Source organism: Macaca nemestrina, chromosome 7, assembly GCF_043159975.1.
Source record: "Macaca nemestrina isolate mMacNem1 chromosome 7, mMacNem.hap1, whole genome shotgun sequence".
In the NCBI taxonomy this organism is placed as follows: domain Eukaryota; kingdom Metazoa; phylum Chordata; class Mammalia; order Primates; family Cercopithecidae; genus Macaca; species Macaca nemestrina.
The window spans coordinates 29,563,356-29,577,554 of NC_092131.1; the positions used below are offsets into that span (position 1 = coordinate 29,563,356).

Genomic DNA, 14,199 nt, shown 5'->3' on the forward strand with positions numbered 1-14,199 from the left:
ATCAACAATGATCTCAGCAGCCTATGAATGATCTATAACAAATACCATCAACAGTGAAGATGGGCAGGACTTAGAGGCAACTTGGTGGGAGGAGAAAGAAAACAACATCTGAAGTCAGAAAGTCTGGTCTAAGCCCTGATTGTGCCACAAATTTTCCATGCAGTGACAAACACATCACTCATGCCCTCTCAGCATGTTCTGTCATCCACAAAATCACTGTGGAATGAACTAAAGGAATTCAAAGTCCCCTTTGAGCTCCGAAATTATATGCTTCTAAGATTTGAGGAAGCAAATCAGCATTTTTTAAAAGTAACTCAACCAAATGTCTTTGTTTTCTTCTCGGCTCATATAGTTCTATCAAGTAATATAAGGAATCCTATAGCTCTTTGTGTGCACAAAAAAAGCAGACACATCTATCAAAAACCTAAGAACGAACAGGTTTTATGAGGATTACTATTTTTAGTGTGGGAGGCTCATAAGCAGGAGTGTCCAATCTTTTGACTTCCCTTGGCTACACTGGAAGAGGAAGAATTGACTTGGGTCACACATGAAATACACTAACACTAATGATTTCTGCTGTGCTTAGAAAAAAAAATTCACACACACAAAAATCTCACAATGTTTTAAGAAAGCTTAAGAATTTGTGTTGGATTGCATTCAAAGCCATCCTGGGCCGTGTGCAGCCCGCAGACTGGGGGTTGGACGAACTTGTTCTAAAGGAAGAGACTAATGATTCCCTCTTGCAATGGAGGTACACAAAGACTCTTTCTATTGAAAACATAATGGGATCTCAGGAAGGCTTGGGGCTGGCCCTGTTGCAGAACTCTGCTAAGAAGTTACTTAACTCATCAACAAATATTTACTAAGTTGTTTCCACAATGGGGCAGGCACTGTTACAGGCACTGGATATACCAAGACAAACAAAATCAGATACTGCCTCTGATTTTATGGAGCTTGTATTCTCATGAACTGCTTATTATTTAACATTGTGTAGTACTATTTTAATTTGCACAGCACTTTCACCTGCATGGTATCAATTATTAGCCAGAACAAACCTACCAAGTAGGCATTTTACAGGTAAAAACACAGACGGTCAAAAAGATTGAATAATATGTTCAAAGTTCCCAGATTTAATGAGTGATGCTGATATTGACAAGATATATTTATAATAATTAAAGTTTGTTGTTAATGTTTAAGATAACTAAACTAATGCTTATGTATGTTGGCTAAGCTCTACCATAAGCCTTTAATATTATTGTCTCAATAGGTCCTCTCAGCAGCCTTATGAAGTATGTAGTATTCTTGCTCCCATTTTGCTTATTAGGATAATGAAGCTTAACAAGGTTGTATAGCTTGTGAGGGTCAAACACTACCATCAGTACTTTAACCCACTATATTTTATTCCCCAGCATTCTGAATCAGGTCCTCACATATATCTCACTGTTCTATTTGTTCCATAATGCTGACCCGAGGTTAGAATTATTCATACCTGGAGATCTAGTATTCCAGGTTCAGTTGTCACATGGCTCAATTAGTTTAGAACTGCGGAACCTCACTCATAACAATTTGGGCCAAGGCATTTGTAAAGACTCGTTATTGGTCACTTGGGGAAACAAGGGAGTGTATGCCTGGCTCAGCAAACTACATCTCCAAGACCAGATAAACAGCTCCAGGCAAATGGTGTACTACAGATGGATCAATGGCTGCCACTTCATACTGAACAGACAGCACATAAATAGGACAAAGTCCTCAGCTGTGCACTGAGACAGCCCACAAAATCCTTAGCTGAGCCAATGACTTCTAAACAAGTAATTCCTACCAGAAAGCAATTCCTTCACCTACATGTTGAACTGTCTGGGGAAAAAAAAAAAAAAAAGTCATTCATAACTAGACTCTCAGGATGAATGACATTAGATAGACAGTAGAGAAATAACCATGATGACTGTTGACCTGCTCCAAATTTGAAAGCAAATAAGACTAAAGTTCCTAGTAGTTTTCTCATGTTATGCTGAGATCAGCTCTTCCTAGCATTAAGCAGCCATTCTCAGAAGTATTGTTTACACACACTATATGGGTATCTGTTTAAATACTCAGGTAATACAAACTGGAAGTGTTCTAACCAGACTAGTATCTTTAAAACTGCAGTTGTTTTAACATCTGTGGTGTGTATTTTACCAGGAAGCAGTAATTTCCCCATTTAAATGAACCCTTCCAAAAAAACTATTCCCAATCAAAACAGAAAATGTAGTTAAAAGGATTCTTGAGTTAAGCCAAGCCAAAAGCTTCCTTCAAATTTTACAGTCATTAAGCCTTATAATATTAGCTTTGGTAGCTACTTTAAAATTACCGTCCAAAGTTTTTTTTAACTGAACACTAACTAGTTCTAATTCTAGCTATTTTCATCCAAAATGAAAATCATAAAAAAGGGTTTCATGTCAAATAAATTTTGGTAACTTTGAAATGTACATTTTCCTTCTCAGAAGTTTGTAATTTGCCTTGTCAAAACAAAGGCTCTGAGAAGTCCCGCGGTCAATAAACCTGCTTAGTTTAAAACTATGTTTTCAGAACTTACTTTTTCCAGTTTTTTTTTCCTTGAAATATTATTAGCATTTCTAAACGTTGAGTACACATGAACACCAAGAAGGTAATAAGACACCAGGGTAGAGGATGGAGGGTGGGAGGAGAAAGAGGATGGAAAAACTACCTATCGGGTACAATACTTATTACCTGGGTGACAAGATAATCTATATACCAAACCCCTATGGCACACAATTCACCTATACAACCAATCTGCACATATACCCCAAACCTAAAGAAAAAGTTAAAACAATAAACATTATTAGCATTTCTCAAAATTTTTTCAGAAGATGACAATCTGGCTGAACGTGCTATATAATACCAGGTTCTACAAGACAACAAAACTTCCTCAAATTCACCCAGATTTCTATTTATCCTTGGGCCTATTTTGAAATCATATAATGCATTGTTTTTAAAGAAACAGAACATTTAAAACTTCCCCAGTTAATACACAAATAGGTTTAATAAGTCTAGGTTTAACAAGCAAGAGGTTAATATTTGATTGAGTTTCACAGTCCTTTCATCAACTTCATAGCACACAAGCCATTATAGGTAAAATATTGGACCACAAAACTCACATTATCAAGTTCGGGTTCAGAGATATCACTAATAATAGAAGAGTGTGTTGCTCAATGCGTATTTGCCATTTAGCAATTATTACCAGCAACAAGGAACAATGGATTATAGTAACAAATTTATTTCAAATATTTCAAGAAAATGGGTTGAGAGACTTTTCTGTATTTCTTTATTGTTTGAAAGACTTTTATTTGGAGAGAAGTATAATAGACACACACAAACACACACACACAATAGTATTTGAGGTTTGAGATTTATTTTTGTATAGTATCAAGCCAATGTACTGACTCTCATTTCAATAACAGATCTGCAGGCATTTGCGAGGCATAGTCCTTAGCTTATCTTTAAGTAAATATTTTGATTGTCAGGCAGCTCGTTGCAAATAAGGTTCTTTTCGAAACTCAGATCTGATGCATCCAAGCCCACTTGCACATCATTCATTTAATAATCTGTGTCTGTGCTAAAATATGAAATCATCCCAAGGAGGTCAAAGTACAGAGAAAAGCAGGCTTTGCAGGGGTTTCATTTAAAAGGGCTGCAGAGCATGGGGGACCCAGTTCTCTTTCAGTTCTATGGTCTTTACTATGCTACATTACCATAAAGCTTAGGAAATGAGCTATTACACACCATCATCCCTCCTAACCGCTATCACAGAAAATCACACACTCACAGAACAGCATTAATTGTCAGAATTAGCAACCATTTAAAAGGCAGCTGTTCTTTCACTCTTAAATAGGCTCCAAATTTCACATTTTCTCCCTGCATTGGCTGCTCCATCTATTGCTCTTACACACGCACACACATGCATGCACACGCACACAATGGCTCTTCAAACAAATTTTTTAAATTATCTATATTCATTTAAAAAAAAAAAAAAAGAAAATGTTATTAAGCAACATTTTCATCCCAATACTTGCCATCGTTGTTACAACTGGCTGGAAAGCTTCCAACCTGCACGGAAGCACTTTTCAAAGCTCCAGGTGGAAGGTCTCGGTTTTGTGTGGGTTGGGGGAAAAAAAGAGCAGTATCTCTTTAAGAGTCAACAGTAAATTAACTTGCCCAAAAGACTGAAATAATTAGCAGTTAGTAGCTTATTAAAAGGATGGCAAAGGCCAAGCTGCCATCTGGGATCTCCAGTTTCTTGTGATTGTTATTATGTCAAGATGTGCAAGTTGCATTAGGTTTCATGTCACCGCGCCTGCCCTTGCTTTACATGTAAATTTTAATGAAAGATGCAGCACTTTTACAATCAGATGTCCATCAAAAAGTGTTATTAGTCTGGCTTTTTACAAAGCTTATGGTCTTTTCCACCTCTGTTATTCTGCTTACCACTAAATGCCTTAGGAAAAAAAAAGAGAAAAACTCAATAATATCAATTAGATATTCTCTTTGTATAGAGGGAAACCTGTGCTTAATCAAAAACAGGGCAAAGCTACCTCACAAGAGGACAATATTTTTGCTTCTATTTACACACAGTGAAAAACCACACTGCCTGGGTGTCTCACAAGGTTAATCCTTCTTAAAGAAAGTTAAGCAACCTAGAGCCTGCCTACTGATTATTACATGGATAAACACAATTTTGGATTGAGTGGGGAAAATACATGTATTTATTAAAGATAAATGGCAATTTTAAAAAAAATAAATCAATTAATAAAGAAAAATGGCAGAAAGGGTCACAACGGAAACTTATAGTGATGGGCATATTGTATTTCTTGATTTGGATGGTATTTACATAGCTATACAGAGGTTAAAAAAAAAAAAAAACCTTCAAGCTGTATGCTTAAGAGCATGCCTTTTATATACTTTGCACTGTGTATGCTATCCCCAGTAAGCAAATAAATGACAAGCAAATAAAAAATTCCCTATGTGTTCACACACAAAGCACATTTTCTTTTCTGATTCTGATAATGTAAAGCATGGGTGATCTGACTAAATGATTACCTAACAATTTCCCTTTAAAATAAAAAATTAATTTAAAAACTGCATATATAAAAATACATTAAAAACAGTGCATTTAAGACTTTTTACTTGAAGAGAGGTGTTTGTTACATCTGAAAGCTATTTTCAAACTCCCATTGACTGTGAGCAAGGTGTCAGAGGGCTGGGTCTATGTTTGCTCAGTTTCTGTGTACTCAGTACCTAGCATATCGCCGGCTCTCCATCAATATTTGTTGAATGCCAAATACACATTGCTTTTCTAATATTATAGCAGAGGATCTGCTAAATTCTGATACATGTCACCCTGGAATCTATTATTTTCAGTACACCTACAAATGGCAACTACATATAAAAACACAATATACCAGTATAAGCCTATTAATATGTATTTGTACAAATTGTACCTATACTCAGATATACACTGCCCTACACAACTAAGAAACAGATGATAGCATGTACAAGCCTAAGCACATGGGGAAATGCACTGTGCTTGTTCTCTCATTAAATATCTTTCCATCAGACTATTCTTTCAAAGTCTTTGCAAATGAGATGTATCTTAAAGACAACACAATTCCAAACATTCTTTGCCTGTAGGTGCTATCAAAGTCAGATTTATGTGTGTATACATATTGATCTACAGTTGAAAATTATATATCTTCTAAGGGTAACCAACTCAACTAGATAAGCAAAGGATAGATCATTATTCATACCTTAGAGGAGAAAGTGTTTTATGACATATATATGCAGACATAAAATCTATAAGTAATCAATAAATCCAAATTGATCATTGAGGAGGAGGAGACAGACATGTTGTTTCAAAATCTGAGAAATAATTTCTTTTATGTATTGTCAATTGGAATTTAATTAAAACATTCTACTGATACATTGTACATTTTATTAATAAATCTTCTGTTCACATTAACACTTTTTTGAATGCTCCAAGAAACATCCATGCAAAAAATGTCTGGTGTCCAGTGAAAATTTCTAAACAAGAAAAAAACACACTTTTCATATTTTTCAAGCACCATCTCAAAGACATCACTGCCAAAAATACAGAGCTGCTAAAATCAAGCAATTTACTTTTTATGTTTAAAATAAATCTATTTTCCCCCACAGACTTTCAAAACATTAGAAGAAGAAAACATACATGGAAAACAGGCTTCTTCAAAAAACAAAGCGATTTTATATTCATTGTCAAGAGGACAAATCAGTGGTGGATGAGAAACAGATGAGACAAGAGATGGAAATGTAATACTGCCCCTATTTTATTATAATTAGATATTTATAGAGCACAGATGAGTTTATTTTCATAATTAGTAGCTGGCATTAGTAAATGAATTTGCATACACAGTTGGCTATCAAGGCAGTAACTTATTTTCAGGGCTCTCGAGTCCCAGCAGGGACAAGACAGGGTTCAACTCCTTAAATCAGCTTTCTTAATGTTATTACCAGTAAAATGCAATCTACATGAAATCATGTTCAAATTCATGTAGCTTGATTATCCCTTTCCAGTTTGGCCAGTGTTGATTAGCTTAGCATTAGAAGGCCAGTGATCAAATCTACATGGGAAAAATACACATAAACAAATCAAAAGGGCCTTCTAAACTCTAAAGGACTAGAAGAGATCTTAGGGTCAACACTATCTAATCCAGTGAATACAAAACTCTGTAGAGCAAAGGGAAAAAGAAACAAAATCCCCCTGCTGCCCCGGCTGCCCTAAAGGTTTAAAAATCCGTTCTTGATCATTGTTGAAGATGTCAGATACCTCTCTCCCAGGTCATGCTCTGCATTCTCCATACCCTCCCCACACTTTCCCACACCACTCTACAAAAGCAACTTTACCCAACACAGACCAGCCTCTCTGAAGGTAGTGCCAAGGGTAGGAAGGATTCCTGGTAACTGATCACAGCAATGGTCAGACAGAAAATTAATCAAACTACCTCCCACTACTGACATCCAGTAAGAAATTTTGAAGGCATCTTTTTCTCCTCCCTTATTCTCAAACCAAAGGTAAAAAACTTACAGCTCATGCACCAAATCATCTGGCACGCAGGTACACACCTGTGTGTGTGTTCATACGTACGTATAGAGGAGAAGATACCTTGAGATGACATTTTTATCACGTCCACTTCTGGCTTTTCTTGAGCATCTGGTGACTGTGCCTGCATCCTTGCGTGGCAGCGATTAGCTGGAGCAGAGTGGAGGCTGCTGCCTTTGATGGCACTTGCGCTCTCCAGTTTGTCATGATTCCCACCATGACCTATTGCTTCTCTTACACTAGGACACTATTTATCCCCAGGTCTACTTCATAATACTGGTCAGGACCCTGCTGGCTTTTGGGTCTGTGACCCCTGCCCTGAGTTCAGTTTCAAGGGAAGGTATTTGGTAACCTCATCCAGAATGGGTAATCCCTAAATGGACTAGAAGAAGGGGAAGAAGGCCAAAATATACTCTCAACACTTAAATGGGGGCTTTCAGAACAGCTGACCAAGGCTAGTTGCTGAAGTCCTCTGTGCGAGCCACTTCTAGGTAAGTTCGCGCTTGTTTTTGGCCATGTCCTGCCTAACAGCCTCCTGAACAGAGTGGTTTTTGTTATAGCCTACCCACCCTGCTCAGTTCTGTAGATTTAACTTGACAATTCTTTCCATTATGGATTTACTACTTCATCAATCAGCTTTAAAAGAATGACAACATCTGAGGTATATTCCTTCTTTTCTCTGACAAATGTCTAAGAATAAATTCAAGACCTCTCCCATGTTTATTCTGGTGTAATCTATAAAATTTTCCCTCTGACACTTGCACACACAGGGCCAGAGAAGGCCTTAGTGAGGAGGGAACTGGAGCCAGAACACGTGGTCTCACTTCATGACCCACTGGGGCTCCTTTGCTCAGTGATTTGGGGTCATGAGGGTTGTGATAAGGAACATATGTTAGTAAGTAGAGTGATTTCATTACTAATATCAGCATTGAAAATCTAATCCTGTCCATCTCCCCTCCCCCATATCTAAAATCAGTTGTTTAGTTCGGTTAAACCATTACTTAATTTTGTAAGCATTCATTAAGTACAACTCTGGCCCTAGTACTGAGTTTGTGTAGAATGAGTGACAGAGACAGCAAAGACACAGGTCTTGGTCTTTTGTGGGACAGGTTGTGGGGAGTGGATTGAAACACATGAGTAAATGTGACTCAAGGCAGTTTGGCATAGTTACCTTATAACACAGCACAAAGTCTGGCAGACCTAGGAGCCTTGGATCTTCAAGGATAAGAGGGAGAAGCATGTTCAAGGACATTCAAGAAAGAGAGTAGTAGATTTTGAGCAAAAGTCCGAAGGCGGGAGAACACAGTGTGGATGCAAGCAGAGTGACCTGGGGACTTTGGGAGACGGAGGAGCTGGCAGGGGTGATGGTGGGCAGAGGGGGTATGCCCACTGAAAATAAAGCAGGGAAGGCACCTTGACAATTATACAACAAGAATCTACCTAAAATTTTGGAACAGATGAGCTACATGACCCGATTTAATTTTAATTTTGCTTTATTTTCACTTTCAGGAAGATAAACGACAGCAGAATAAGAGGATTAGAGATTCTGAGTCCTTTCTGCATGGAACACACTATGCCAGACACATCTGGATGTTAACAAATGAATACGTTTGTCTTCAACATATGTGCAATCTAGTAGAGGGGAGCAGTCCAATTCCCAATTAACTTCCATATAAATTGTTAGAGAGGTACATGGAGGACGAGCCCAACTCTGAATGGAGCATTCAAGGAAAATGTCACATAAGAAATGAAATATATGTATTTTTCAACAGGCAGAAAAAAGGGGATGAGGGGCTGTTAGAAGGTAGAGAAACAGAATAAGCAAAGGTAAGAGATGAGGAAATTCTAGAGAGGTTATTTGGTATTCCACTTGGCTGGAGCAGCAATTTTGTAGCTAAACTTAACGGAGGAGCAGGATAAAGGTAAACAGGACCATATAAGGGAAGGCTTTGAAAGTGGGATAACTAATCCTGCACTCCATTTGGTGGGTGGCAGAGTTTAAGCAATTCTCAACCACTGAATAGACTGGAAGAGAATAGAGGCAGAAAGACTAATTAGGAGAGGGCAATAATTGAGTAAGTGCTAACTGGAAACTGATCCAGGGAGCTGACAGTAGAGATGCAAGAGACTTTCCGGAGGAGAGTCTCAACAAGCTCTCTCTCTACCAATTGCCTGGGAGTAGGAAGGTTCAGGAAGGAGAATGATAGAAAGTAATTCCTGGGTTTCACACCCGGTGATAAGGCAAGTGGGAACTGCATTAACAAACGGGGAGACATCATAAAGGGAAGCTGGTTTGTGGGCAGATGATATGAAGGTTGACTTTGAGCCTACTGAAGTGCCTCCCTTAGTGGGGCATTTACATAGACGTATGTTACAGAGAATGCAAGGTGGTAGGCTGGAACTTATGACAGGTCAGTGCAGAGAGGTAGCTAGAAGGCTTAAACATGGAGGGCACCTTTGTATCCGGGAGAGGCAGTGTAGAGTAGGGGTTAGGGGCACAGATTCTGGGCTCGATTCTCACTTAGTAGTCATCAACTTATGTTATCTGACTCTGAGCCTTATTCTTATCCATAAAACAAGAATAATGCCACCACCTACCTCACAGACGAGTTATGAGCATTAAGTGTGACAAGTCCATTAACCATATAGCACAATGGCTGGTGCATGACGAGTACTCCGTAAGTGTTAACAGCTTCTAGTAGTGGTAGTAGCAGTGACTCAGAGAAAGAAGATACTCACGTGCAAAATCTAAAAAACACTTAAAACATCTATTTTATGGGATGTTGTAAGGGATTAGGGAAAGACAAGGAGACAGAGACTGACTCTAATGCATTGCCATTGAGAGAAGAGGCAACAGTGCCACATGCATCAGAAAAGTTGAGTCCTAGGCAGATTGGTGGCTGTGCCTCTGAGGTCACCAGTGCCTTCCACTGAGTAGCGTCAGTGGTGAGGTGGAGATACAGCCAGATGTAGCCCTGTAATCATTTATTCCTCTTCCTCTCCCCGCTTTTCCACCTACCTCCTTTCAAAAGATACCAACTTAGCAATGGGGTAAGGGTTCCCCATGACAGATTTCTGAGAATGAAACCACCTGGGATTTGCATAAAAGGAACAGGCAATCAACCAACCCCAAAGTGGAAAGGACTGAACTGCTTCCAAGGCAACCATACATAACTTTTCAAAGACCCAGAAAAGCATAAAACTCAAATAAGAGATAGCCAGCTCACAGACGCGTCATTGAATCCATGCTTTCAATAACTTGTCGGCCCCTTCTTTCTTCAACATCCTCATGGCATAAAACACATTTCCTACTTCTGTTACTTGCCAGTCTTTGAAGGAAGAGACAGCACACATACTCATTCAGATAGGGGCTGCAGAGTGAAGGAGGGAGCAGGGAAGACTAGATGCAGACACATATTTATAATTTATCAGTTAACCTCTCCCTTCACTCCTGAACAACTAATCCAATTTGAGCTAGTGAGCCAGGTTCTCTAGGCTTGGGTCTCTGAGAGCTTTGATTAGAAATGGATGCGTTACCCAAAGGTGTGATGCGATGAAAGGCATGTCAGAGTGCTGGCACAAGCTCGCGCACTCAGCCTCTCTACTTTTCTCTGCCCACCTGGCAAAAGGCTGGCTTTGTAAGTAAAAATCCTACATTACCTCTTTCTCCTCTTACTCCTGACTGTATAACACATTTTCATTCCTGTGTTCTTTTACACCCTCCCAGTCCCACCCTTCTGAACCCATTACCCCATCAGAAAATTCCAAATCCCACATATACATGAAATACAACACAGGAAAAAAAGATAAATAAATAAATATCCCCCCTCGCAATTCCACATTAAATAAAATTTCAGGCAATTCACCAATACTCTCTCTTTCTCGTCTACCATCCTTCCCCCACCAATGTTATCCCCAAATTCAGTTATTTCAAGTAATAGCAATAATGATGCATAATTTCATACTTCCCCTGTTCCCTCAATATATTTACTAGGAGGGGATCTTAGAACACCCTGCATGGAAGTAACATGTATCTTCCCCACACTGTGTAACCACTTTCAGAGTCCCCCATTCCTGCTAGAAAGAGTACAAGATCATGCAGAAGGCCCACCCTCAGTTTAGAGGGAGGCAGGCCAATACAGAATCATCCCCAAACACTGAACGTGAAGTGCACTGAAGGGAAATGATAGCACTGGCTTTTTATTTTTATTCTTATTTTTCTGTTGTTGTTAAAATCATTAATTTATCATCTGGACTGTATTCAGAATCAACAATCCTAATTTATAATCTGGACTGCATTCAGAATCGACAATCCTCTTGGATGCATGAATATTTCAAGACGCAGATTGATAGTTATAATGATAAAAGTAAAGTGAGCTCTACCTTTACTTCTACCTACAGAAATGAAGGTCCAAGTAAGTAGAGGAAGCATGTGTCCCACCATGGAGGCGGCGAGAGAGAGAGAGAGAGACAGAGAGAGAGCAAGGAGAGTCAAACATCAGCACACTGCAGACACACAAAGAGACGTAAAACACACAAAACAAAAACTCGCAACAGTAAAGGCAGTAGCATTGCAACATCCTGAGGAGGCAGCGCAAAACAAACATACAACGTGGAAGTTTAAACAAGCAGTAAACGCTGTGACCAGCAAGGCTGCTCCCTCAGCTTCATGTTCAAGCTCCATCCCACTCATTTCTTCTCAGTCCCATCCTCAGAAACATGACAAAGTCTGCATGCAAACAGCACTGCACAGCCTGAAATTGCACTGTACGTGAAATTGCATGCACTTAATATAAAAATTATTAGGGAACATCTCAGAGAAGATAGGTTCTCCTGTATTTTCCTAACATTAATATGAGTTATGAGGACCAAGAGTATAACATACATGTATAGGTGGTGTACACACAACATACGTAAATATTTCCACACATATTTATGGGCATCAAAAACAAATTAATAAGATTCAGTGGAAACCAGACAGAAACCTACTTTTTTCATGTTGAAGGAATAAGGAAAAGGAAAGGAGTACTGGTGAGAAGAAGAGTATCAGTTTTTTAGGTAATCATCAAATGGGTGAGAACAGATAAGGGGATAGGAAATGAAAAAGAATGAAAGGAAGAGGAATGCAGTCAAAGGACCGCCTTAAAAACAGATTAAACTTCAAGTTGCAACTTAAAATATTAGTAGCACCAGTCACCCAGAAGAATTCTGCATCCTTTCTTGAAAACCTCTTGAAAGAGGAATTCACAACATCCATGTCTGTCATTATTTCTTTCTCTCTTTCTAGAAGGTACCAGACTTATTCCCCCAGAGCATGGTTGTATTTGAAGCTCTGTGTTGTGCATAAGGAATATAATATAGGCTGTCCAAATGTTTTTTATACCAGTGTTGGGATTTAACCTTCCAAGATATCCATGCTGCATCAGTGTGTCTGCAATAAGCTAAATCAAGATCAAGGAAGTCCCCATCAGCTTATCCCACCTGCCACACTCTGTCCTATGATGTGATTCACTTAGTTCTCCAGGCTACTATAAAGCTTGGAGGACTCCTGAGGGGCACCTGGGAGCATAAGGCTAAAGAATATAGGAGGGGAAAAAATAATGTAGGGGGAGGTTGGGACTCTAAGAGTCTGCTTTTGCTGGTGTAACTTGTCACCAAAGTTGAGTCATCAAATTCCAGCAATTCATAGAGCTCGGTTCCTCAAAGAGATGTGCTTAACCCTCTCAAGCTACCTGGACACTGCTCAACATCAGGCACATCCCCTACTCATGTCCACCTCATAATCACTTGCTGTTGGCCCTTCCCTCCCTGGCTAAACTGCAAGAACAGAAACTTGATCTCAGCCTCTTCTGGAGCGCCTTCTAATACTAGAGAACTCACCTGATCTCCTCTCCCAGTTCTATTTTTTGACATATGCTCTCTACCAAATCATCTCTTTATTGAAATTGCTGAAGTCTACACCACTGATCTTGGCTTAGGTCTGGAGGATGCATTTACATTGGAAAAGCAGGCTTCCTCCTTACCTTGCTTTGTCAATTCAGGATGCCCTTGACTGCCCACTTCCACAGCTAACTGCATACCATAAACAAACTTCTTCCAGCCTTGAGCAGTTTCTTGATTTGATGATACTGCCCTTTATGTCAAAAATGTCTGATGGACTCAATGTCAGGGAGCAGGGGAGAGGAAGTCCCACCCTCCTCATGAGATCAAGAAAAATAGGAAAATATGGAATTATCCCTCTTTCCCATTTTCTTTGGTCCTCTGAAAGAGGTACTGAGTCCCATGTATATTTCAACAAGACATAGTCAAGAAAAATTAGAGTTTTTGGTTATAGGGCAAGGCAGGTAGACCAATCTTGCAATCATCCCAAGGCTCAGAAGATACACAATAGCAGCAATTGAACTGTGAAGGAAAAGACAATTTTAAGTAGGCTCAGCTCTCAACTCCTGATTTAGGCTGATAATGTGGAAAATTTTTATTTAGGAGAAAAAGGCTTCATTCACAGCCCACCCTGTGCTTAGCTGAGCTGAATTTCCTGCACAGTTCATTCCTTGCATATTTGAATATTTTAGGTTGCAGATGCTGAATTTACAGATCTTTATATGCAGTTTTCTTCAGGGTGTATAATGAGTTAGAATTCCGCCATGAGGACATTAACATGTTCTTTAGGTGGTTTTTGCTTTTATATAAAACTGAAAACAGTCAAACCCCCAACGGCTTCCTTTGACCATGGAGAGCAGATCATTATGGGCAGTGGAATGGAGGGGAAGACAAAAAGCAAACCGTTCCTCAGAGGGAAATTCAGGGAGGAGCCCAGCTCCTCTCCCCCATCCTGGAGCCCCGGCATGGGGCCTAGGGAGGAGCAGGAGGAAGTTAACCGCTTGGTTGCTCTGAAATTAGCTTCATTCACCCCCATTATCGACACCGTCATGCCTGGTTTCATGCTTCCCTCTTGGATGCAGCCCAGCAGGGCCAGCGCCCAAAATGACAAATGGCGGTGGAGAATGGAGAAGCCAAGCGGACAATGGGGATGGGAAACCACGATGCATCAAGGAAGGTGCCCCCACCCC

The 14,199-nt window shown here is 39.5% G+C and overlaps 1 protein-coding gene across 15 annotated transcripts in view; it reads right to left on the bottom strand.

Annotated features, from left to right (window-relative positions):
* Positions 1 to 14,199, bottom strand: part of LOC105495829 (neurexin 3) — a 1,710,602-nt gene that overhangs the window by 1,563,735 nt on the left and 132,668 nt on the right. The window lies entirely within an intron of this gene.